General features: G+C 48.6%; 1 protein-coding gene across 2 annotated transcripts in view; it reads right to left on the bottom strand.

Moving 5' to 3' along the window:
* Map6 (microtubule associated protein 6) overlaps positions 1-25,018 on the bottom strand; it is a 90,957-nt gene that overhangs the window by 23,247 nt on the left and 42,692 nt on the right. The gene's annotated exons all lie outside the window — the stretch shown is intronic.

The raw sequence follows: 25,018 nt of genomic DNA, 5'->3' as shown, positions 1-25,018 counted from the left end.
CCTCAGCCTGTCGAGAAGTGCCAAGTGTCCCCTGTTTTGCAGAGTGCAGCTCCAATTCCTTCCCTTTCTGCTTTTCATGGCGAAGAACCTTCGCTCAGAATCCACTGCTCCCCTTGAGCAGCAGAGGGTTTCCTTCTCATGGAACCACGCCCTTAACCCGTTCACTGCAGATGGGGATCCTTGTGATGTGTCTCACACACGCATTATACCCTGAGCATCATTTGGACATCACAGCTACAACTCGTACTGGGACGTGTATGTGCAGGTCAGTGATCATGTGCCTGCGTGTGAAATGCTGTTAGTTCTTCCCCTGTACATAGCAATACCCACCCTCTCTAGTCAGCTGGGGTGTGTGCGTGTGTGCGCGTGTGCGTGCGTGCGCCCGCATGTATGTATGTGTGTCTTTATGCATCCTTGGCAATAAGCCATGTTCCCAACCCTCTTAATTTTGAGGCACAGTCTCACTAAATTGTCCAGGGTGGCCTTGAACTCACTTTCTAGCCTAGGCAAGCCTTGAACTTGTCATTCTCCTGCCTCAACCTCCTGAGCAGCTGAAATGATAGACCTGTGCCACCAGGACCCACTAACCAGCTGTTTCTGGTGTTATTACAGGGCTGGAAAGGAGGCCCCAATGTTCAAAACAGAATACAACTGCAGCTGCTGCCAGGGGCCCGGAAGGTTCCTTCCCTTTGAGGACACAGTTCCGTGCAGCAGCTCCGAGGCTCGTGAGGCCTTGCTTGGTCTGTTTCCTGTGCTTGGGAAGAAGGGGGCTGTGTGGGAAGCCGAGGGGACAGTATGGGCATTGCTTGGGTTGTGTGGAGACCCAAGGCCTTGCTTTAGCACTGTGGCTATTGAGCAGCCCCCCACCCTTGAGCCTTGGTTTTCTCATGTGTAAGATGAAAGTATGAGGTCGGGCAAGGTCCTTGAAATGCCCACCGAGCATCCGTGCTCTCAGCTGATAAAGCAGTCTAACATGGAGCCACTTGCTGGTCTTTGGTCTCCTATCCTGTGAATTTCTCCAAGGAGCTGACTCCCTATATGGAAAGCCTGCGGTCTCAAGGACACCTTCTCCTGCCTTTCTGCTCTAGCCCAGGCTCCTGCCTGGATGCCCCGCCGATACCTTCAGCTCCGCAGCCCCTCAATCTAGTCATCTAGTCTTCCCTGCCACCTTGCCTTCTCTTGGACCCCTATTCATATTCATATTCATTCATTCATTCATTCATTCACAAAATGTGTCCAGTGTGCCTGAGAAGACACTGAGCCCTGTGGAGCCCAAGTGAGAAAGAACGGGTCTAGAGCTCGAGGCACGGGAGGCAGAGAAATCTGAGGGTGCTCCAGGGCAGGAGGGTGAAACTAGAAGAGAGGGAGGTGGTGGGAGAACAGCGGAGGCGCTCCCATCCCAGCCTGGCAGCCTGGGGAGGTTTCTGGAGTGGTGGCAGAGGGGCTGACAGGGAGTTGGCCACAGAGGGGGAAGCGGGGAGAGGTTCCAGGCAGACTGCTCAGCCTGTCCAGAGACACCTTGGCTCCTGTGTCCTGGGGAGAGGAGCAGGGGGCTGGAATGATCAGCAGGAGGTCTTGCCGGCCAGTGGTTTCAGGCCAAGGAGGAGCGTGGCTGGGTGCACTTTGGGAGGGAATGTGCCTGGGCAGCGTGTGGGTGTGGTGGGCAGTGGAGAGCGTGGCGGCCCAGCAGCAGACCGTGCAGCAAGCCTGGGAACGAAGCAGGGCCTGAGTCAGGAGTGTGGCGCAGGGGCCAAGAAGAGGGGCTGGGCCAAAAGCACCCGCACGGGCATGGACCATGCTGTGGGAGGCACAGGACCAGGAGGAGTTGAGGAGATGCCAGGAGGCTGGCTTGTGTGTGGCAGTGCCTCCCAGAGAGGTGGAGAAAGTAGGAAGAGGTTGCCATGTAGAGGGGGATTGGGATCCTCCTCCTTCTGTCAAGTGGCACCCCAACCCTTGGGCATCAAGGCTGCTTTGGGACCTCTCCTCACCTCCTCCCTTTTCCTACGGCTTTAGCTTTACCCAACTCATCACGAGCCAACTCTACACGCAGGCCCAGGACAGTGTAGGGCTTCAGCTGCCACTGCCTACTGAAGGCTCCAGACACTCCTGCCTATCAGGCTGAAGCCCTTCCTGCCTGTTAGATAGAGGAGCCCCTAACACACGGGCCTGGATCTCCTGGTGCCAAACCTGAAAGAGCCTGACTCCCAAGTAGCAAGAAAGCTAGACCCTCTGCTCCCAACCCTGCGGGATTCCAGAACCTGCTCTCAGGTATGTGAGCACGTTCCCCTATCCCACCAAAGCAGCACCCTGCATCCTTGCAATAGCTCCTATACGTTGGCAAGTCTCCTTCGTGAGCATAAGGCCCGAGGTGTGTCCCTATGGGAGCAGTGTGGCAATCTCTGATTCTTGTACACCCTTGGTACCTCAGACGAAGCCTTGTGAGTGCATCTTATAATAGGTCCACTGTAGATTTAAACCTAAGTTCTATGTACTTATTTATTTTAAATAGCTCATTTATTTATTTGAGAGACAGAGAGAGAGAAAAAGAGAAAGAGAGAGGGAGAAAGGCAGACAGAGAAAGAGTATGGGCATGCCAAGGGCTCCAGCCACTGCAAACCAATACCAGACACATGTACCACTTTGTGCCTCTGGCTTTACTAGGTAGGCTATTGGGGAAATCAAGCCCTGGCCATCAGGCTTTGCAAACCAGAATCTTTAACTGCTGAACAATCTCCCCAGACCCTGTATATATGTATGTATGTGTGTATGTGTGTGTGTGTTTGGGTGTGCCAGGGTCTCCTGCTACTGCAAGTAAACAACTATTCAGCTTTATGTAGGTGACTGGAGAATTGAACCCAGACCAGCAGACTTTGCAAGCAAGCACCTTTAGCTGCTGAGCCATCTTCCCAGCTCCCTAAGCTCCATTCCTTTTAAGTGTTTTTGAACTCTCTTCAAAAATTCCAGTTGCACAGAGGGGTGCTCAGCACTGAAATATCTCAATCACACCTTCCAAGGCTCAGGGTCCATTGCGGAAGAGGTGGCGGAAAGAATGTAAGAGCCAAAGGAAGGGTAGGACCCCTTACAATGTGCTCCTCCAGACATCAAATGGCCTGGATATGCATGACCTCACCGTGCCTGACACTACCTACCCAAGACCATCATAATAGGAGGAAAAGATCATGACATCAAAATAAAAGAGAGACTGATTGAAAGGGGGAGGGGATATGATGGAGAATGGAGTTTCAAAGGGGAACGTGGGGGGAGGGAGGCTATTACCATGGGATATCACACTACAGGCTGCAAAGGACACAGATCATGCTGAAACTTAAAAGGAAGTCAGGGGCTGGAGAGATGGCTTAGCGGTTAAGCACTTGCCTGTGAAGCCTAAGGACCTTGGTTCAAGGCTCGGTTCTCCAGGTCCCACGTTAGCCAGATGCACAAGGGGGCGCACGCGTCTGGAGTTCGTTTGCAGAGGCTGGAAGCCCTGGCGTGCCCATTCTCTCTCTCTCCCTCTATCTGTCTTTCTCTCTGTGTCTGTCACTCTCAAATAAATAAATAAATAAAATTAAAAAAAAAAAAAAAGGAAGTCAGCTTCCTGCTGGCTATCCTTCTTAGTGCCAGCAAGTGCTGTGTGAGCTGTGTGGATACTGGCCACCAAAAGCATGAGGAAGCAGGGGTTTCTGCAAGCTATGAAATCAACCAGCTGGACAGGAAGTACACACCTGTGCAACAGTGGTACACAGCCTATGTAGGTAATCAACAGTGTTCTGATTGGATATGAGGTATATTCAGATGGAAAGAACTCAATGAGAACCAAATCAGAGCCCTGTGGATAAGGAGGTCATAGATTCTAGAGAGAAGCTCCACTGGTCTTTGGTTAAGATGAGTGGCTATACCCATCAAGAAGTCTCTTAAATAAATACACTTACCCCCTTTAATACAAGCTGCTATCACTCTTGGTTTTTTTAATAGATGGCAGAAAAAAAAACAGGGAGAACAAAAGACACAAGAAAAGATAGTCCATTGCCTAGTGATAGACTATCACATCTACTAGGACCCAGGACACATTTCAGAGGAAGCAGCTATTTAAACATGAGCGCTGCTCCCACTGCCAGCCTGACAACCAGCTCCAGGGAGATGGTGACAGACACTGAGGACACTCAAAACTCATCAAAGCAGAAATCCAGAGGATAAAAAAAAGCTTAACACTAAAGTAGACTTATAACACATCCACCAAAGCTTAGGAACATTGCAGAAGAGGGAGCAGAAAGATTATAAGAGCCACAGGGTGGGAAGGAGTATCCTGAGGCATTGACCCTCCCCACAGAGACTGATTAATACTTTCATGATCCCCAGGTGAATTCCAATAACTCTACCGAGGATGTCCTTCAGTGTAGTGGGGGCAGGGGAGAGGAGATATTGAGTATAACCCAATGAAAAGACGACTGACTTGTGATATGTCCACACAGCAAAGTTCATAATTAATAAAAAAAAATCCCAGGGCTGGAGAGATGCCTTAGTGGTTAAGCGCTTGCCTGTGAAGCCTAAGGACCCCGGTTCGAGGCTTGGTTCCCCAGGTCCCACGTTAGCCAGATGCACAAGGGGGAGCATGCGTCTGGAGTTCGTTTGCAGAGGCTGGAAGCCCTGGCGCGCCCATTCTCTCTCTCTCTCCCTCTATCTGTCTTTCTCTCTGTGTCTGTCGCTCTCAAATTAAAAAAAAAAAAAAAATTAAAAAATAAAAATAAAAATAAAAAAATTCCAGTCATTGGGCATGATGGTGCACACCTTTTTAATCCCAGTACTCGGGAGGCCCTGGCATGCCCATAAATATTAGATTAACGGAGCTGGGGAGATAGGTTAGTCTTAAAAGTGCTTGCCTTAGCTGGGCAAGGTTGTGCATGCCTTTAATAGAAGCATTTGGGGAGGCAGAGTGTGGTGGTTTGATTCAGGTGTTCCTCATAAACTTGAGTGTTCTGAATGCTAGGTTCCCAGCTGATGGAGATTTGGGAATTAATGCCTCCTGGAGGCGGTGTATGTTGGCGGGCAGGGTTATGGATGTTATAGCTGGCTCTCCTTGCCAGTGTCTGGCACACTCTCCTATTGCTGTTGTCCACCTGATATTGGCCAGGAGGTGATGTCCACCCTCTGCTCATGTCGTTGTTTTCCCTGCCATCATGGAGCTTCCTCCTTGAGCCGGTAGGCCAAAATAAACCTCCTTTTCCCACAAAAAAATCCAGTCATATGCAGAAACTACATCATCACAAAAATAACACTAGTTATTATTCATTAGTTTTATAAGCTGAAGGTTTTGGTTTTTTGGTTCTTGGTTTGGATCATCTAAAATTTTTAGAATACCTTGGAAAGGAAGGTAGTATCCCACCCTTTTATAAAGGATGTAGGGCTGGGGATATAGTTCGGTTAGAAGAGTGCTTAGCATTTCTAAAGCCCTGGGTTTGATTCCCAGCATTGCATAAACCAGCCATGGTAGGGCATGACCTGCATGGAATCCCAGCACTTGGGAGGTGGAGAAGATAAAGGTCAGTTTTGGCTATGGGATGAGTTCAAGGCCAGCTTGGGTCTACTACATGAGACCCTGTCTCAACAAAACAAAACAAAACAAAACAGGACCTGAGGAGAGGAACGGCCAGGGCCACAGCTGAAACCACAGAGGAATCAGGGAAATGAGCAAGAGTGCTGCTTTCTCGGTGAACCTGAGATCAGCACCAGGGTGAAGGAGACAGACACTGAGGACCCTCAACTCCTACCAAACCAGTGATCCAGAGATCCAGAGGCTCCTCAGAGCCCATCTCTGATGTAGACTTAAACTGCACCCAACATGGCTCAGGGAAATTCGTGGAAGAGGGGGTGGAAAGATAGAGCCACAGACTGGGACATTACGTACAGAGACATTGCCTCTTCCCCATAACTGACGGCTGCCCCATATTGCGCGACCCACAGTCCCCATGGGGATGACCCGCATCCCCCACAAGGAGGGCCCTTTTGGAGGGGGGGCAGGGATGGGGGAAAGGATGGTACCAGCATGTGCTGTTTACATACTGAGTATGTCCATAACTAATAAAAACATAAAAAAACACAAAACTACCAAAGAGTTCAAAGGAGGTAATCGAGGCTGAGATTAGGTAAACGCCTTGTCCAAGGCCATAAAGTGGCAGGGCGTGTGAGCACAGGTCAGCCCGTTCTACAGCCCACGTCTTTCCCATGCACTGCGGTGACACCCTGGAGCTGAGTGAGCCTGGGAGTGGCCTGGCTACGGAGGGGTTGGATGACTCAGGCTCCTGCAGCCCCGAGGGACTTAACCAAGAGCAGCAGGGGCTCCGTTCCTGGGTCAGTCATGCCCACGGCCTCTCACTAGAAATTCGTGGTCCCTTCCTTGATCAGTCGTTCTCTCACTTGGCATTGGCTTTGCCATGGGTGTGGCATGTGCCTCTCGGGGATGAGTAACCACAGCTGGGTGGCCTATCATTTGGAGAGCCGCAGGACCTGTCTACGTGCGGCTCTAAGAAGAGACAGGATGTGGCAAATGGGACAGAGTTCCAAGGGAAAATGGGAAAAGAAGACCAAGTTCTGCTAGGAGAGCGCGCGAAAGGACAGGGCTGGGGAAGAGGGAGGACACAGGGGCTCCTTCCTATCTGAGTCTGCCCGCAGGTTCCCGCAGCACGTGGGGGCGCCGGGGTGACAGGAGGGAGGGCGCTTGCGCGGTGACCAGGCTCTACAGGGAGGGGCAGGGTCTGCAGTGAGCATCCCGCTGAGTTGCCTGAGGCCGGACTGGAGAGCCAAGCCGCTGACACGCTGCGTCTCTCTGGATGGTTCCGGGAGGTCCAGCTCGGGGCGCTCCTCTGCCAAGAATCCCTCGGGTGCCTAGGCCCATGCTCTTGCACCAGTGGCCAGTTTTAGGGTCATTCTGCTGCTCACACCATTCTTGAGTCTTTGTTTTAATTCCTTTTGTCTTCCTTAAAGAAGACACTTAATAGGAAAAAATAGTCTGGACTTGCGTGTCTGCATGCAGGCCCCATGAGGGTGGAGCTGGGCGGCAATCCCGGCCCTGCTGACTAGCCAGGGCCCCCCCTCCCCCCCCCCCCGCATCCCAGGCTTTCTTCTAATCTCCCCATGGCTCAAGCCCTTGCCCTCAGTGGGCGTTAATCGAAGGAGCTAGTGTCTTCTTTCACCTCTGGTCAGCTCACGCCCCCTCCTCCTGTGCCCATTCTTCTACACCCTGGGGCAGGCACTTGTTCCTAGGTGGCATGAGAACATTTCACTCCCAAGCCCTTGGCCACTCCACCACCTAGCACCTAGAGGTGGGTGCGTGGCCAGGTTTGTCTTGGGATCCTTCAGGCTCATGGCCACTTCGGCTCCTGGCAACACTACAAGAAGGACTCTCTTGGGCTGGAGAAATGGCTTAGCGGTTAAACGCTTGCCTGTGAAGCCTAAGGACCCCGGTTCGAGGCTCGGTTCCCCAGGTCCCACGTTAGCCAGATGCACAAGGGGGCGCACGCGTCTGGAGTTTGTTTGCAGAGGCTGGAGGCCCTGGCGCGCCCATTCTCTCTCTCTCCCTCTATCTGTCCTTCTCTCTGTGTCTGTCACTCTCAAATAAATAAATGAAAATTTAAAACAAAAAAAAAAAAAAAGAAGGACTCTCTTCAGCTTGAGTGTCCACTAGAGTGGGCTCTGGGCACGGGGGACGGGGGCACACCTGCAGGCTTCTAGCCCTGGCATCACCAAGATATTCCTCATGTTACAGCTACGTTGTATCCTAATGTGTGAAAGTTTCAGGGACATGATGGTCTCCAATGGCATCAAAGGCCCTCTGTCTCCTCCAAAGCAGATCTGTTGGTGAGATTTGCCATTCATGGCTTGATGCATGACCTGTCTCCTACCTGGTTCCTGAAGGGACAGGGGAAGTTCCTTCAGCCAGGGGGTGGATAGATGCAGAGAAGTGGACTCAATATATGTAAATGACTCGTCAAGGGTTCATCTGTGCTGGGAATACCTACTGAGCCTAGTAGGGCCAACCCAACCCTGACTAATGAGTAGCAGAACTAAGGCCAGCTTGAGCCACCTCAGACTCGGCCAGCTGTTCTGTTGTCGTTGTGTGAGTGATGGATGCAGGTAGATGTGTGTGTGCATACGTGTGCAGAGGCCAGAGGAGAAGATCTGGTGTTCTGTTGTCACCCATCTGCGTATTTCTTTCCTTGAAATGGGGTTCTGCTCTCAACCCTGAGCTGCTGCTCACCAGTGAGCCCCCGGCAGCTCTCTCGTCTCCTCCCCCATCTCGACTTGAGTTACAGATGTGCATGGCTACAGCCAGCTTTTTTTTTTTTTTAATTTTTATTTATTTTTTTGAGAGGGAGAGAGTAAGAGGGAGAGAAAGAAAGGGAGAGAGAGAATGGGTGCACCTGGGCTTCCCGCTGCTGCAAATGAACTTCAGATGCATGCACCACTTCATCCAGCTGGCTTACGTGGGTCCTGGGGAACCGAACCTGGGTCCTTTGGCCTTGCAGGCAAGTGCCTTAACCACTATGCCATCTCTCCAGCCCCTACATCCAGCTTTTTAATCTGGGTTCTGGGGAGTTGAATTTGGTGGTCTCTGACCCAAGAGGCCCCTGGGTTTGAGCAGCAATTTCTTGGGACCACGGAGCCAGTCCCTAGCCCGGAGACAAGCTGTCTAGGGACTGCCTTTCCCGGTGCTCTGAAGGCTTTGGGATCTGGTCTGGTTTTCAGAGGTCAATAGACATCCACCTTCAACTCCTCCTGGGCCCAGCGCCTCCCTTCCCTGGGCCAGCAATCAGATCCCAGCATCTGAATCCTACTCCCGCTTCTCACTTCTCATTGGTTGGCTGGCCTGGCACATGCCAGCGCCAATCTTCCTCCTTTACTAAACTGCATGCGGTCCCTGCTTCCTTCAGGAGGAAGTCGAGGCTCTGCCCCTCTCGGTCCCACATGCCACATGCTCTGATTCCTCAGGATGACATGGGACTTGGTGCCAAGTTATCATGCCAGGCCCTCCCCCTTTCTTGCGTCTATCAGTTTTTTGGGGGGCATTTTGTGTGCCAGGCGCTATGCAGCACTCTTTAGGTGTACTGTATCACGTGGAATCCTCACCACAGCCCTCGTGGAGACACAGCCATCTGTTTCCCTGGTGAGTGAGGAGAGTTCACCATGCTGCCTGGCCCCAAACACGTGCCACCCTTTCCTGTGGCTGAGTTTTGCTTGTGCTGCTAATGCTGCTGTTACCCCTAGACCTGGCACACTCTTCTCCACCCCTTTAGTCACTGCCCCAGCCATAACCTTCCTCCAGCACTCTGCCCTCTGGGTGCCCTCCCATCCCTGTGCCGGAATCAGATGTTGTTGTCTGGCCTGCCACTCTCTGAGTCAGTCGTCAGAAACTAGTTCCCTCAGGCCACCAGGGCCAACAGCCTCCTTTCCTCCCCCACCTGCTGCCCTAATGGAAGGGTGGCTCTACACTCACAGCAGTCAAGCCTGCTCCTGGGTAACTGTTTCAGCCAAGCTCAGGGCTGGAGAGGTGGCTTAGTGGTTAAAGGACTTGCCTGTAAAGCTAAGGACGCAGGTCCCACGTAAGGTGGCATATGCATGTGGAGTTTGTTTCCAGTGGGTGGAGGCCCTGGAGTGCCCTCTTTCTCTGTCTCTAATAAACAATAAAATAAAATAAATTGAAAAAGTAAATGCTAGGCTTTTAAGAAACACCTCTCTATTCACTTTTTGAAAAAACGTTTATTATTTATTTGACAGAGAAAGATGGGGAGAGAGAGAGAGAAAGAGAATGGGTGTGCCAGGGCCTCCAGCCACTGCAAATGAACTCCAGATGCATGCAACCCCTTGTGCATCTGGCTAATGTGGGTCCTGAGGAATTGAACCTCGGTACTTTGGCTTTGTGGGCAAATGCCTTAACAGCTAAGCCATTCCTCCAGCCCTCCATTCAGTTCTTTTCCATCTCCTCCTCTGCAGTGTGGTCCCCACCTGCTAGGACAAGAATGCAGCTTTCACCTCCCCCAACAGCCTCTGGGCTGCTCCTGGGAGAACATGAGGTTGCTGCATTAGCACCCCAGGGCGTCCATGTCACCCCCACTCCAGCTTACACAGAGCTCAATGATACTCATCTTGAAGGTGGCTGGAGTTGGTGGCATAATATGGCCAAAGTGAAGATAACTTCTAAGGATGGGCCAGTAAAAGTATTACAGGGGCTGGACAGATGGCTCAGCGGTTAAAGCACTTGCCTACAGAGTCTAACGACCTGGGTTCAATTCCTCAGTACCAGTGTAAAGCCAGCTGCACAAGATGACATATGAGTTTGGAGTTCATTTGCAGTGGCTGGAGGCCCTGGTATGCCCATTCTCTCTCTCTGTTTGCAAATAAGTAAGTAAAAAAATATTTTTTAAAAGTATTACAGGTTCTCTCTTACTCTCTGGAGACAACGAGCTGCCACATTAGGAGGACACTCAAGCAGCCCCTGTGAGAGGCCCATGTACAAAGGGAAACATACAGCCTCCTGACAAAAGCCATAGTAGGGAGCGAGCTAGAAGTGGACCACAGGCCCAGGCCAGCCTGCACATGACCTCATGAGACTCCCCTGAGCGGGAACTACCCAGCCTCGCCCCTTGTGACCTCTAGCATTTTTTTTTTTTTTTTTTTTTGGTTTTTCAAGGTAGAGTCTTGCTCTAGCCCAAGCTGGCCTGGAAGTCACTATGTAGTCTCAGGCTGGCCTTCAACACATAGCAATTCTCCTACCTCTGCCTTCGAAGTGGTAGGATTAGTGTACACCATACCTGACCCTCTAACTCTTTATCATTATTATTATTATTATTATTATTATTATTATTATTATCTTTCTGAGAGACAGAAAGAGGCAGAGAGAATGGGCACACCAGGACCTTCAGCTTGCTGCAAATGAAGTCAAGGCGCATGCGCCCCCTTGTGCATACGTGCGACATTGTGTGCTGGCATCACTATGAGTCTGGCTATGTGGGACCTGGAGATTTGAACATGAGTTCTTAGGCTTCACAGGCAAGCTCCTTAACTGCTAAGCAATATCTCCAGTCTCCTCTAGCTTTTAAGCTGCAAAATTCTGGAATAATTTGTTTCAGAGCAATTGGACCCCAATCCAAAAGGAGTTTGACCTCTCTTGTTTTACCTTAGCAAAGATGATGGGAGCCTTGTACAGAGGTCAAGTTCCCAAGAGAGCTGCAGTATCAAGTTCACACAGAGAAATCATGCTCCGAGCCAGGCGCGGTGGCGCACACCTTGAATCCCAGCACTTGGGAGGCAGAGATAGGAGGAGAGCAGAGAGTTCGAGGCCAGCCTGAGACTACAGAGTGAATTCCAGGTCAGCTTGAGCTGCAGCAAGACCCTACCTGGAAAAATTGAGGGGGAAAAAAAAAAAAGGAAAGAAAAGAAAAGAGAAAAGAAATGCTCTGGCCCTAAGAAAGTGGGAATGAATGGCCTGCAGCTATTTATTAGAAGACAGCAAGCTTCCTGCCTAGCCACACTGATGAAAGCGCAGTCTTGGGTCAGGCCATAAGCAGGAACAGGAAACCCAGGAAAACTCGTATCTGGGCGTGAAGTGGAATGCAGACAGAGACTATAAGGTGAGACGCTCCAGGCCTGTGCCAGGACACAGAGGTGAGGCTCTGGGGCTCTCTCAGTTCTAGCCCCCCCCCCATTTGTGAAGGACTGACTTTAGGTCTAGTCACTGGTCCAGTGTGAAAGTTAAGTGAGCGAGTATGGCTATTCCTGTCAGAATAACAAAGCCTGTGGCGGATAACTGCATAATAAATATATTTGGCCTTCATTAAAGTTGATTATTCAAGAAAAATTACTGGAGCTCCCTTGTACTCTGGGCATGAGTGCAGCTTCTGCCTCGGCTGACCTGTTGTCAGAGGAACAGACATAAACAATCAGAAAGTCAAATATCTGTTCAGCTATTATTTGTTCTATTTCTTTTTTTAAAATTTTAAAATTTTATTTATGAAAGAGAGAGAGAATGGGCATACCAGAGTATTCAGCCACTGCTAACGAACTCCTGAAGCATGCACAACCGTGGGTCTTGGGGAATCGAACCTGGGTCCTTTGGTTTTACAGGCAAGCGCCTTATCTGCTAAGCCATCCCTCCAGCCCTATTTGTTCTGTTTCTGACATCTGCAGTCAGTGTTCTCGACAGCAGCTTCCAGAACCAGTCTTACTGCTAGGAAGTGAACAAAGCAGCATTCAGTGAAGGCCTGATGAACTGAGTCTCCAATACTGAATCCACTATAAATAGACGTGTGCTTTTTCAAAACCTTGTCCCACTTAAGCACAGTTGCCAGTAGTGATGCGCAGGAAGATAGTGAAAGAGCAATTATAGAGGGAGAGACCAAAGCCAGCCGAGAGCCCCATCAGTGACGAACCAGGTCCCAGAAGGGGCGGGGGAGGGGGGGCAGCTGGATTGAGGGGAGAGGGTTTGGCCTTGAAATGGAAGAGAGTTGTGAAAGAAAAGAACGGGGACTATTCTTTCATTTCTGACTGAAAAAGGATGACCTTTACAAGAAATAGTGGATACGTAGAATTATATAAACAATAAGTTTCATTGCTGAGCAGAATAGCTGTATGTGTTAATTCATATGGATGGCTTCTTGACAAAAGCAGAGACTTAGAACAATGGATTGCTGCCAACTGCCACCATATAAAATTTTCATTTCTCTTCCCATAGGCCCCAGATTTATTTATTATGTATCTCAGTCCTTGGGAAATCAAATCTTTCCCTATTCTCTGCCCAATAAAATTTTAAACACTCTTGATTGTTATGAAGGACGAAGGTAGTACTTTTAAGTCTTAATGGCCTAAAATCTTCCCACAGACTTTCATAAGTAATTTATGTTGTCATGGAAACATATCAAGTCTCAGTTCAAAAATCTCGTGTGCATTTGCTAAGTGTGCATTTGCTATATGAGCATGTCCTCCGTGCAAGCAAGCCCACTCGGTCATGAGCTCTAATGCAGCCAGCAGGCGGTGAATGCAGTCAGCTGCCAGCCAGGGTCAGAAAAGGTGGTTAAAGAAAGTGAAAGCAGCAGTTTACAAACAGCAGGACAACACTGAGTCTCGAGGGTTGAAAGCCACTGACAGACCCTTGTCTCCCTCTCCTTCCAGACGATGGTTGCTTCCTCCTGAAAGAGATGGCCGGGTCAGGGAGGAGCGCTGGGATGTGTGTACGTGTATGCGCGCATGCACCTCTCGATGCTCGTTTGTGAGAGGGGGAAAGAGAGTTAAGTGAAGGATGCGAGAAAAAGGGTTTCTCTCATCCGTTACTGTCCACTAAACCCTTAACACCACGTGTAGAATACCACAGCGGTGTTCTAAAATGGGAAAGGAACCCTCTCTCACCCATGCTCGAGCTCTAGCCCTCTTCTCTAGCTCTCAAAAACATACTTGATGGGGGCTGGAGAGATGGCTTAGTGGTTAAGCGTTTGCCTGTGAAGCTTAAGGACCCCGGTTCGAGGCTTGATTCCCCAGGACCCACGTTAGCCAGAAGCACAAGGGGGCGCACGCATCTGGAGTTCGTTTACAGTGGCTGGAAGCCCTGGCATGCCCATTCTCTCTCTCTCTTTCTGTCTGTTGCTCTCAAATAAATAAATGAAAATAAAACAAAGGTGTCAAGGCTTGGTTGGCTCATTCTATACATAACTGCCGTCTGAGTCATGTCCCAGACTATATGCAGCACACAGGTCCCTGCACATCTGGAAAACTGTCTCACACAAAGAAAGTCATATGCACAACAGGTATAGAATCATGAGGGTGGATAGCTAAATACTGAACCTATTGAAAGTGGGAGTCAGCCAGGCGTGGTGGTGCACGCCTTTAATCCCAGCACTCGGGAGGCAGAGGTAGGAGGATCGCTGTGAGTTCGAGGCCACCCTGAGACTACATAGTGAATTCCAAGTCAGCTTGAGCCAGAGTGAGACCCTACCTCGAAAAACAAAACCAAAAATGAAAAAGAAAAAGTGGGAGTCAGTGTAATTCTTCAGGGATCTTAAAAGAAAGTCCCCAGAACAGTGGAGTTTTGCAAGGTTACTACATATCAGATCAGTGTACAAAAATCAATTACATTCCCATATAATGAACTAGTAATAGGCACTAGTACAATAAGACTTTAAAAATCCATTTTCTATAACATCAAGAATAATAAAATACTTAGGAATAAATGTAAAGGATGAAATGCAATACCTGTAGGCTGGAATCTATATAACATTGCTGAGAGCAATTGAAGAGACATTATAAGGAAAAGACATACCACATCCAAAACTTGGAAAATTCTGTATTATTCTGACAATTAGCCAGAAACTGATCTATGAATTCAAAACAACTTATCAATATTTCAGCAGAGTTCTTTGTAGGAAATGGCAAGCTGAACTTAAAATACACATGGAAATGGAAATGAAATTGGTCAAACCATTTTGAAAAAGAAATGAAATCTAAAAACTGACACTTCCTGGTCTCAAAATGCATAACACTATGGCAACTGACTGTTTTTGGCATAGGTCTGGCAACTGACTATATTATTGGCATAGGGGAGACACCCAGAGGGGGGGACAGGAAAGTGTTCGGAACAGATCTTTCATACTGGTGCGTGGACTCGGCTTCATGCTGGCTCGTGCAGCCGATGACTAACTTCCTGAGAACGTGTGGGCTGACTGGCAGCTCGAAGTCAGCCTCATAACACTATTCACACCAGGAAAATGGGGAACATTACTCACAAATCCACTTTTGTCCTAGACAGTAGTTGTCAAACATTCACCATCACACCACCGGCTTACACATGGTGCTAATTTGTGTTTTACAGATGAGCCAAATTAATTCAAGGGCAAAAAGGTAAACTTTTCAACAAATGGTGATGGGAAACCTAGATATTCATATGAAAAGAAATGTAATCTCTGCCATTGCCTCACATATGCGAGAATCGATTAGAAATGGACTGACTATTGATGCAAATGAAAATCCTAAAATGAATAAATCGCTCAGAAGAAAATCTTTGTGTCAGGGTATACAAAACTTTCTTAGGACATAAAAACCAAAAATAAGTAAAGAAAAAAAAGATAAGCTTAAGTTTATCAGAACTTAGCATTTAAGGGTTGGCTCAGCAGTTAAGGTGTTTGCCTGCAAAGCCTAACAACTCCATTTTGTGTATTTATTTGAGAGAATGGCAAATATGTATGTATGTATGTATGTGTATATATATATATATATATGTATATATATATATATATACATATATATATATATATATATATAGAGAGAGAGAGAGAGAGAGAGAGAATGGGTGTGCCAAGGCCTTCAGCTGCTGCAAACAAATTCCAAATACATGCACCACCTTGTGCCTCTGGCTTACATGGGTACTGGAGAATTGAACCTGGGTCTTTTGGCTTTGCAGGCAAATGCCTTAACTGCTAAGCCATCTCTCCAGCCCCAGCCCTTTCTTTTTACAAAAAAAATATTTATTTATTTGAGAGAAAGAAAGAAGTATTTGGGTTGTTAGGGCCTGGAGAGATGGCTTAGCAGTTAAGGCATTTGCCTACAAAGCCAGAGGACCTCGGTTTGATTCCCCAGGACCTACACAAGCCAGGTGCACAAGGTGGCGCATGCGTCTGGAGTTCATTTGCAGTGGCTAGAGGGCCGGTGTGCCCATTCTCTCTCTCCCTCTCTAATCCTAACCCAGTGCACCCATTCTCTCTCTCTCTCTCTCTAACCCTAACCCGGTGTGCCCATTCTTTCTGTGTGTGTGTGTGTGTGTGTGTGTGTGTGTGTGTGTGTCTGCCTCTTTCCCTCTCAAATAAATAAATAAAATTTTAAAAAAATTTAAAAGAAAGGACTGAAAAAGGCCTAAGGCTTACACGTATTACCAACTCTTGGTTATCATCATGAGTGAGGACTCTAAGTCACACCTTTGTTCAGCGCGATATGACTGACTTCTAAGTCTGACAGTCTGGGCCATTACTAAATCTCCGAAGTTATTAGTATTGGGTGTAAACAAACTAAATCGATGATCTCCACAATGTTTCTTCTTGTTAATGACTCACTGAAGATTACTGCCATTAATTTCCGCCTCTGGCGGCCCAGACCATCTCATCTGAGGTGACAGGAACCTTGGGGTGCTTCAGAGAACGCGCAGGCTGGCGCTAATGGGGCAGACACTCCTGTGAGTGAATTATCCACTTCCTTTACCAGGTGCAATTAATCTTTCTTTTATTCACAATGCAATTTTACTTCCGCCAACTTTGTCAGCACCCTGCTCTCTCTGAGAGAAGCAACAGACCCACTCTGAAGTGGCAAAGTCTGAGGAAAGGCGAGGCTGGTTTTTAGGCCATTGGAGTCTGCAGCAGTTTCTAGAATCTCCTTATGAAACAGTTCAGTCGCCTGCCTTGGCTAGCACCTCGGGGTGACAGTGATTCCACATGGCTGACACCTTCAGAGGACAACTGTCCCAAGGCAGCAGAAGCCACAGCCACATGACCTGCTTGCTTCCTGCGTAGTGAGGAGGGCGGCCTCGTTTCACAGCCCTGCTCTCTCGGGCGCCTCCTCTCGAAGAAGGGAAGGTCTTCCTCAGTCTCAGGCAGTCATGGATCCTGGGATCCAGGTCCGTCCACCTCCACTGCTCAAGCTCCAACAGCTGCCCTGGGGAAGCCTGACAGCCTTTCAGTGGGGGCTATGTGGGTGTGGGTGTGTGTCCTGTCTCTTGCTTTGAAATTGTTTTCTTCCTTTTTCTGCTCAAGATCCAACATAAGGGCTGGGGAGACAGCCCAGGGGTAAAGATGCTGGCTCTGCCAGCCTGCCTACCAGGGCTGGGATCTTTAGCAAAGCCGGAGGCCCAGTAATGCAAGCATCTCTAACCCCATGTGCCTACAACAAATGGGAGGCAGAGTCAAATCTCAGAAGCTCTGGGCCACTGTTCTGCTCTTTCCAGTGGCAAACAACACACAAACAAAAAACAGCAAGAGGCTGTCTCAAAACAAGGTGGAAAGTGAGGACCGCCACCCCCAAGGTTGTCCTCTACACACCACATGTACACAATTAAAAAAAAAAGACTAGGGCTGGAGAGATGGCTTAGCAGTTAAGTTAGCCTGTGAAGTCTAAGGACCCATGTTAGATTCTCCAGGACTCATGCAAGTCAGATTCACAGGGTGGTGCATGCCTCTGGGGTTCGTTTGCAGTGGCTGGAGGCCCTGGTTAAGAAAAAAAAAAATAGCCGGGGTGTGGTGGCGCACGCCTTTAATCCCAGCACTATGGAGGCAGAGGTAGGAGGATCGCTGTGAGTTCAAGGCCACCCTGAGACTACATAGTGAATTCCAGGACAGCCTGGACTAGAGTGAGGCCCTACCTCAAAAAGAAAGAAAGTAGCCGGGCGTGGTGGCGCACGCCTTTAATCCCAGCACTCGGGAGGCAGAGGTAGGAGGATCGCCGTGAGTTCAAGGCCACCCTGAGACTACAGAGTTAATTCCAGGTCAGCCTGGACCAGAGTGAGACCCTACCTCGAAAAACCAAAAAAAAAAAAAAAAAAAAAAAAAAAACAGAAAGAAAGAAAAACTTTGGGCTGGAGAGATGGTTCAGTAGTTAAGGTGTTTGCCTATGAAGCCTAAGAACCCAGATTCCATTTCCCAGGACCCATGTAAGCCAGATGCACATGGTGGCACAAGGTAAAGTTTGTTTGCAGTGGCTAGAAGTCCTGGTGCATCCATGTTCTCTATCTGTCTTTCTCCCCACCTCCAATAAAACATTTTATATATATATATATATATATATATATATATATATATATATATATATATATATATATATACACACACACACACATACATACACACACACATATATACATATATATATGTATATATATGTACATATATATATATATATATATATATATATATTTTTTTTTTAATAAAGATTCAACTCGGGCTGGAGAGACGGGTTAGCAGTTAAGTGCTTGCCTCCGAAGCCTAAGCACTCATGTTTGGATCTCCAGGTCCCATGAAAGTCACACATAGTAACACAAGTGCACAACGTTGCACATGCACCCAAAGGGGTGCAGGCGTCTGCAGTTTTTTTTGCAGCAGCTGAAGGCCCTGGCTTGCCCATTCCCTCTCTCTCTCTGCCTCTTTCTATCTCTCTCACTCAAATAATAAAAAAAAAAAGATTCAACTCAAATATCGCAAAGAAATCAGTCGAGAGAGAGAGGCTAAAGACACATGCCTGCACGAAGGAAGGGCCCACAGAAGGCTTGCGGTCCTCACAAAGGCAGGTCTCACCCGCACCCCAAGGCCCTACGTCCCCTGGTAAGCCCCGGTAGGCAGCTGACACCTGCTGGATACACTCTGCATGCAGCAGGTGGTCAGCTGCTGCTTTCAACACTTTCACTCCTCAGACCCCACACTGAGTCCCTTGCAGATGCAAACGCCTTCAAGGCCTTGCTTCCGGGCAAGCAGAGGGCCTAAAGGCAAAGAGAAAGGTGCCCAACGGGGCCACCACCGACAGCAGGGGCTCTGGAAGCCCCAGCGCCTCAGAGTTGAAGAATCTTGAGGGCAGTTTTAGAAGAGGGTAGGGGAGGCACCCGTTTCCTCCTCCAAGCTTCTCCAGCTCTCCTCCACTCCCCCAAGCTCATACACAAAGCCTCAGCATAGGGCCACAGACTGACCTCTTCCAGGCAGATTTTTTAATTTTTTTATGTTTGTTTTTATTTATGTATTTGAGAGCGACACACACAGAGAGAAAAGCAGATAGAGAGAGGGAGAATGGGAGCGCCAGGGCCTCCAGCCACTGCAAATGAACTTCAGATGCGTGCGCCCCCTGTGCATCTGGCTAATGTGGGTCCTGGGGAATCGAACCAGGGTCCTTAGACTTCACGGGAAAGCGCTTAACTGCTAAGCCATCTCTCCAGCCCTCTTCCAGGCAGTTTAGAACAACGAAACAGCTGGACAAACCCATCCTAGGGGGGACACTGAGCATCTGAAAGACCAATTCCACAGGTGCTCCTGCCTTTTCTGCCATCCTTGCAGGTCATCAGACCGCCGTCCTGTGACTGAGCAGGGAGAGGCGGGGGCGTCGGCCAGGCCCACAGTGCGACGGAAGGTTCACAGAAGCATGTTTTTGTCTGTAACCCCCATCACAGTGCATTAAGATGGAGACTTATTAGTTGAGAAATCAAACCTCAGCGAGGCAATTGATTTGCTCAAGGGTAATAGCTAATAAACTGGGAGACCAGAAATCAAATTCAAAAGGTCGTACATGTGCACAAGGTGGTGCATGCATTTGGACTTCGATTGCAGTGGCAGAAGGCCCTGGTGCCCAATTCTCTTTTCTGTCACATACATAAAAATTTGGTAGGGGCTGGGTGTGGTGGTGCACACTTTTAATCCCAGCACTTGGGAGGCTGGGGTAGGAGGATCACCATGAGTTCAGGGCCAGCCTGAGAATACATAGTGAATTTCTGGTCAGCCTGGACTAGAGTGAGACCCTACCCTGAAAATAGAAAATTTTGTAGGGCACAGTGGCACATACCTATAATCCCAACACTTGTGAGGTTGAGGCAGGAGGATTACAAATTTAAAGTAAGCTTGGGCTACATAGTGAGATCTGGACACAAAATATTAAAAGCATGGAGCAGGGAAGCTGGGTGTGGTTGCTCACACTTTGAATCTGGCATTTAGTGGGCTGAGGTAGGGGATCACTGTTTTAGGCTAACCTGGGCTACAGAGTAAGTGGTCAGCCTGAGCTGGCGTGAGATCCTGCATCCAGAAAAATAAAAAAGCAACCCATCAACCAAACAAAAAGTATAAGACACGTAGAGCTCAATGGTAGAGTTCTTGCCAGCAAGCACAAGGCCCTGTTTGCAGTTCTCAATGCTGCAAACGAATAAACAAACATGGTACCCAATTACAAGTGCCAACTACGCTAGGAGAAGAAGGCACACTTTGGGGCCACAGTGCAAGATGTGCTCAGCCTGAGTAAACAATCTCCATAAAGTCCACATCCGAAGGATCGAGGTCAGACTCCCCGGTCAGACATGGGTTCTAGGCCAGCACAGCCATCTTACTAGGGTCATTGTCCCTGTGCTCATGCCCAGCAGTTGAGCCACAGCCTTACAAATCTCTGATCTTTGATGACTCTCCCTTTTTCTTTTTTTCAAGGTAGGGTCTCACTTTAGCTCGGGCTGACATGTTGTTCACTATGGAATCTCAGGGTGGCCTCGAACTCACGGCGATCCTCCTACCTCTGCCTCCCGAGTGCTGGGATTAAAGGCGTGTGCCACCATGCCCGGCAATACTCTCTTTTTCTTGAATGCTTGTCCTGTCCCCCTTCTCTTTGACTGACCCCACACAAGTGTCACTTCTGAGGTTGGGATTCTCACCCCAGCTGCTGCTTACACCCCACACTGTTATGGCTGTCTCTGGACAAACCTGTGTCCCACCCTAGTGCGGGGACCCTTCAGAACAGGAGCTATCTCGAGTCCTCACACCTCACCCAGGGCCAGCGCAGAGAGCCCGGTGACTGAGTAGCAGTGTGACAGAGCTGGACGAAGACCCTCGTCGCTGGTCCACGGCTGGGGGTGAGATGAAGGGCCAAGCACCAGAGCTCCACCTGGCTGCAGAGGCAAGTCAGGGCAGAGGAATGCCGCAACAGTGAGGCTTTTGGGTTGGGTGACACAGGCCACTTGGAGACAGTGAGAGACTGGGGACAAGCAGAGACTAGAGGCTGCAGATGCACATCTGCTTTATTTTAAGGATGACCTGAATTGTCAACCTGGTGTGGACTATCTCTTGCACTCATGGATAAGAGGTCAGCCCTCTCCTGTCTGTTACGGGGGAAACTAGCCACTCACTAATTGGACAGGAGGCCCACTCCATGGCAGGGAATTCATGCCTGACACTAAAACCTATGGCAGGGAGGTCATGAGCCCTAGGCGTGTGCCGCCTGCTGGTGTCTGGGTAAATGCATATATTATGCCCACCGAACCGCCTGGTAGCACTTCTCTTAACGTTCATGTTCATATATTAATGCTCCTATCACTTTTGGTTAGAGAAGCTTCTCTTTTCAGAGGGTGGCGACCTCTGGGATGACTCAAAGAGGCACCATGATGCTGACAAGAAGTGACAGAGGAGTGCTCAGCACTGAAAGATCTCTATCACACCTTTCAAGACTGCATTGCAGAAGAGGGGGCGGAAAGCATGTAAGAGCCAAGGGAAGGGGAGTACTTCTTACAACGTGCTCCTCCAGGCACAAAATGCCCTGGAGACCTATGACCTCGCAATGCCTGGTACTACCTACACAGGACCATCATAATAGGAGGCAAAGATGATGACATCAAAATCAAAGAGACGAGCTGAGAGGGGGAGGGGATATGACGGAGAGTGGAGTTGTGAAGGGGAAAGCGGGGCAGGCGGGGACTTCACACAGGGGAGGATGCTTTAATGGCCAGGAGACTTGTCTTTACTGGTATTTTCCAAGTTACAGGGATCTCCCAGGTTACAAGACTTATTGAAAATTCCTTCTAGGAGTGGGGGAAGAAACTGAACTATAAGATGAAGCTAAAGGGGTAGTGGAAGTTAAAACAGTCACCTCACCATGTTCTTTCCCCCCATGCTTATGCTATTTGATTGTATTCTACAACCACTGGATATAAACTAGCTATTACTTTGTGAAGCAGAAATTCATGAAAGCTCGGAGAGGTAGAGGTTAAGGACCGCCAAGCAGAAGACGGCATTTAAGGGCGTGTGTTACAGGAACACTTTTACATAGGCTTCAATTTAGTGTTCTTGAATACTCACTGGTCTATGAAATGTGGTTTAGGAAACCTCTGAAGACTTGAGTGCAAGAAGGATCAGCTTTCCTGAGGTCTGAAGGGGTTTGTACTTGAAGCCAAGCCAGTCAGCAGGGGGTCATGGGGAGCACGCTGCAGACAGACTGGTTTCAAGCCAGGAGCTGCCTGGGAAGCCTTGGGTGCGGTTGAGCCAGCCTCTAGCCAGAGCTGCTGAACCGCCTTCTTCATGGCCTTGACTCTGGAGGAATGGGAGCCAGGGGCTGGCTGGTCGCCACAGTGTTCTTTTTCAATGTAAAAGCTACATTTGCAGGACTGGGGAGATGGCTCAGCAGTTAAAGGCACTTGCTTGCAAAGCCTACTGGGCCCAGGGTTCAATCCCCAAGCCACCCATGTAAACCTGATGCAAAAAGTGGCATGAATATCTGACATTTGTTTGCAGTGGCGAGAGGCCCTTGAGTGCCCATACACACCTATGTGCATGCTAACACATGTGAAAATGATAAATAAAAATCTTTAAAAATTTTTTAACAGTGGAGATTTACTATATGCTTGAAGTTTTTTTTTTTAAATATTTTTTGTTCATTTTTTATTTATTTATTTTTTGAGAGCGACAGACACAGTGAGAAAGAAAGATAGAGGGAGAGAGAGAGAGAATGGGCACGCCAGGGCTTCCAGCCACTGCAAACGAACTCCAGACACGTGTTCCCCCTTGTGCATCTGGCTAATGTGGGACCTGGGGAACCGAGCCTCGAACCGGGGTCCATAGGCTTCACAGACGAGCGCTTAACCACTAAGCCATCTCTCCAGCCCTGCTTGAAGTTTTTTTTAAAAATTGTTTTATTTTACTGATTTATTTGAGAGACAGAAAGAGAGAGGTACAGAGAGAGAGAGAGAGAGAGAGAGAGAGGGAGGGAGGGAGAGAATGGGCATGCCAGGGCCTCTAGCCACTGCAAATGAACTCCAGACACATGTGCCACCTTGTGCAGCTGGCTTACGTGGGTCCTGGGGAATCAGACCTGGGTCCTTAGGCATCACAGGCAAGTCCCTTAACTGCTAAACTGCTAAAATTTCTCTCCAGCCCTAGAACTTTTAAACATGGATTGATACACTTAATGTGATTTTTATTTAGTTAGTTTTTATTTACTTATTTGGGGGGGGGTGGGGGTTTCAAGGTAGGGTCTCACTCTAGCTCAGGCTGACCTGGAATTCACTATGCATTCTCAGGGTGGCCTTGAACTCACAGCCATCCTCCTACCTCTGCCTCCCGAGTGCTGGAATTAAATGTGTGCACCGCCATGCCTGATGTAATTTAATCTCAAGTTCACCTTCAAGATAGAAGTTATTGTTCCTATTTTATGGATTAAAACATGGAGGCTTAGCAGTCATGTGACACTGGCAAGTCCCTAGCAGTGCCGGTACCCAGACCCCCAAGAACTCCAAGTCTGGCTCTGACTCTAACACTTCAACCCAAGTTCATGACAACATTTCCTGCAATGAGAGCTTTTTGGCATGTTGCATGAGAAGCATAACTATTCTGAAGTAATTCTCCTGTCTTGCGTTCAGAAAAGGATTTCCCTATGAAGAGCAAAAGGCTGTGCTCTCAGGACTAATCCAAAATGCACTCCTTTACGTGGAGACCAAAGGAGTTGGAAAGAACATGCTTATCCTGTAGCAGCCGTCACGTGACTGCTTAAGGGATCAATGTAAACCGCAGCGGTCACAACCAAACAGCTAGTTGAAGGTCTGAGTCCAGATCCGTAGGCTGAGCCGCAGGCGTGCTGGCGGGGGCGTCATGTGGAGACAGCGGTCTTGGGATAATGGAAGGCAGGGCCACCTGAGGGGGCGGGCAGGGGAGAAGAGAACGTATGCAGGCAGTGGTGATGCGGTCTTGTTGACACAGGAGCAAGTCTCAGACTTCTATGAGCCACACATGTACTGAATCCAGCAGTGAGCTATCTTGAGCAAGGAAAGCGCAGGCCCTGTTTAGGGAAGAGTGCTTCTCAAGAACACACACCTCTGGCTTTGGGTCTGTTCTATGAGCGTGTGCACATCTGCTGCTCTCCCTACTGCATCACTCCCACTGTCCTTGTCACGGTCTTTTTAAAAAAAGTTTTTATTTATTTATTTATTTATTTGAGAGCGACAGAGAAAGATACAGAGAGAATGGGCACGCCAGGGCCTCCAGCTACTGCAAACGAACTCCAGATGCATACACCACAATGTGCATTGGCTTTAGGTAGGCACTGGGGAATCGAGCCCAGATTGTTAGGCGTTACAGGCAATGAGTCACCTCTCCAGTACCCTATCTGTATCCTTCCTAAACTTACTATTCATTTAAAAAAATTCATCTAAAGAACAAAGTGCTTAACTTACAAATGTTTTGAAAAAGTTAGAACTTTTCAGTGTTCTATTTATGACATGGATTTATTATCTTTTTTTTTTTTTTTCCCCTGAGGTAAAGTCTTGCTCTAGCTCAGGCTGACCTGGAATTCACTATGCAGTCTCAGGGTGGCCTCGAACTCATGGCGATCCTCCTACCTCTGCCTCCCGAGTGCTGGGATTAAAGGCGTGTGCCACTACGCCCAGTGGATTTATTATCTTTTGAAAAATCCTATTTGTTTTATTAAGAAAGAGAGAGAGAGAGAGAACACATGCGCTCAGCGCCTCAGTGATACTGGAGACCCAGCCAGTCCCGCTAGCTTGCCCTGGGATCATAGGTCCACTACAAGCCCAGCATTTATTTGGGTTCTTGGGCTTCAAACTCCAGTCCTCCCACTGTGTGACAAGCACTTTAGTGACTGAGCTATCTGCCTGGTTCCAATTTACTATCTTTTGTTTTTAAATTAAAATTTTTTTTTTTTTTTTTTGGTTTTTCGAGGTAGGGTCTCACTCTGGCCCAAACTGACCTGGAATTCACTATGGAGTCTCAGGGTGGCCTTGAACTCACGGTGATCCTCCTACCTCTGCCTCCTGAGTGCTGGGATTAAAGGCGTGCGCCACCACGCCCGGCCCAATTTATTATCTTTAGAAAAAATTATTTATTTGCAAGAGAGACAGAGAGAGATAAAGAAAGAGTATGGGTGTACCAGGGCCTCTCGTCACTGTAAATGAGCTTGAGGTGCATGTGACGTTTTGTGCATCTGGCTGCACGTGGGTCCTGGGGAATTGAACTCCAGTTTAATTTAAACCGGCAGACTCTGT

The sequence above is a fragment of the Jaculus jaculus genome, chromosome 3, assembly GCF_020740685.1.
Source record: "Jaculus jaculus isolate mJacJac1 chromosome 3, mJacJac1.mat.Y.cur, whole genome shotgun sequence".
NCBI lineage: Eukaryota > Metazoa > Chordata > Mammalia > Rodentia > Dipodidae > Jaculus > Jaculus jaculus.
This window is presented reverse-complemented; position numbering and strand designations above follow the sequence as displayed.